Consider the following 1,709-nt stretch of genomic DNA (forward strand, 5'->3'; position numbering starts at 1 on the left):
CATTGTAACCCTGACCCATGCTTTTACCTCCTCTTTCAGTTGAACCCCATGATAGTCACCTAACCCACAGTCTCCTTCTCACATATGAGTCTGATTGTGTCACTCCTTGCTCAGAAGCTTCCACTGGCTTCCAAAGTACTTAGGTCTTCAGTGTGGCTTGCAAGGTGCTCTCTAATCTAGCACCTGGCTACCTGGCCAGCAATAGCTTCTACCACCTAGCCCTCCCTCGGTGGGCTCCCTCACACCAGACTCCTTGTCATTTCCCCATCTCCACCTAACATCATTCCCTGTCCTCCCCATCCTAACTGTCCTACCACATATCACATCCTGCTATCATGCTAGTCAATGCTGCCCTGGATAGAACTGTGATAGGGGGTGGAAGGTGTCATAAGACAGAGACTTAATCAGTTTATTTAGTTCCTCAACTTTAGCTTATGAGGCATTCTTCACATTGAAGGAATGTGATTCAGATTTGGGGGTGTGGGAAGCCACTGAGCAGATTCTGCGTAAGTTACCACATGTCATCTCTGCAGTCTTAAAAATTATACAAGTTGCTATAAGTTTCTCCTTTAAAGTACTCATGGAAGTCATCATCTCCATCATTTTCATCAATGTCTTTAGTCTTTATTGATTATTTTGCGGGGGGCGGTATGATCTTACTTATTTGTTAAGTAAGTCAAAAAATCTTATTTTTGACGAGACTCAGAAGTAGAAGCTCACAGAGGGGACAACCTGTGTCTCTGGCAATCTGTTCCCGGAGTTTTTCTTTAGTCTCCTTCATTCTCTTGGCCAAAAGTTTAACATATTTTGTGGCTCTTTCTTATTTTTCTTAGTACGCTGTTTCTTCGGAGCAATACCAGCGTTTGTGTTGCAGGACATGTAGAGTAACAAGATGCTGAATCTTGGGTGCTTTGGTCCTCAATATCTTACTTTCTTTGTTTAAGGGCTTTCTGGCAACATATGGGTGGGGAGCATTGTCTTCTTTAGAGAGACTGAAAAGTTTGCATTTCTGTTAGCTCTTTTGGGCCCCCGGCAACATGACAGCATAGTATCAGTCAGTCCAGGAGTATCCTTCCCTCCATTTTTTTTTTTTTAATAACCAACTTGAGAATGCTCAGATTGGCATCCACAATGAAACCCCAAACAGATTCGCACTTTCTTTCTCCAGTTCTCCTTGGTCTATAACAGGAATGCCCCTACTCAGTAGCAGTAGGTAGACCCAGCCATGGGTCAGGGCACACTGCTTCATGAGGAAACCTTGTTCGTTGGTCCCACCACTGACTCAGACCACGTAACCCTTCCAGAGTGTCAGCAGCAACCTCTGTGCCATAGGCTTCTCATAAGAAGTACGAAATTGCCATTCATTGTCCAGTCCAATGGGTGTCTGTCAGCCAGTGGCTGGAGAGGAGATATTTAGCTTCATCCTGAAGCAGCTAATTGCCTCCAAGGTGCCACAAAAAAGAGCTCATGTTTTTGTTTTTGTTTTTTCATTAAACATTTAATTACATAAACACGGAGAATCATATGGTTGCTTTGATGCTTTGTGGGCCCAGACATCAGTCCTATGATAACCATTTACCTTTGAGATAATTGTACCTATTTTAATGGGATTGAAGTTATTTTAACATAAATGGGTGTTAATTTGGGGGCTCAAGAAAAAAGAGTGTCTTTTCTGTCAAAACGAATGTTAGGTACATTTTCAGCCTATG

The 1,709-nt window shown here is 42.8% G+C and overlaps 1 pseudogene; it reads right to left on the bottom strand.

Moving 5' to 3' along the window:
• Positions 1 to 686: 686 nt before the first annotated feature.
• On the bottom strand, positions 687 to 1,423 carry LOC129010418 (small ribosomal subunit protein eS6-like; annotated as a pseudogene).
• Between the last annotated feature and the right edge of the window lie 286 nt (positions 1,424 to 1,709).

The sequence above is a fragment of the Pongo pygmaeus genome, chromosome 10 (assembly GCF_028885625.2).
Source record: "Pongo pygmaeus isolate AG05252 chromosome 10, NHGRI_mPonPyg2-v2.0_pri, whole genome shotgun sequence".
In the NCBI taxonomy this organism is placed as follows: Eukaryota; Metazoa; Chordata; class Mammalia; order Primates; family Hominidae; genus Pongo; species Pongo pygmaeus.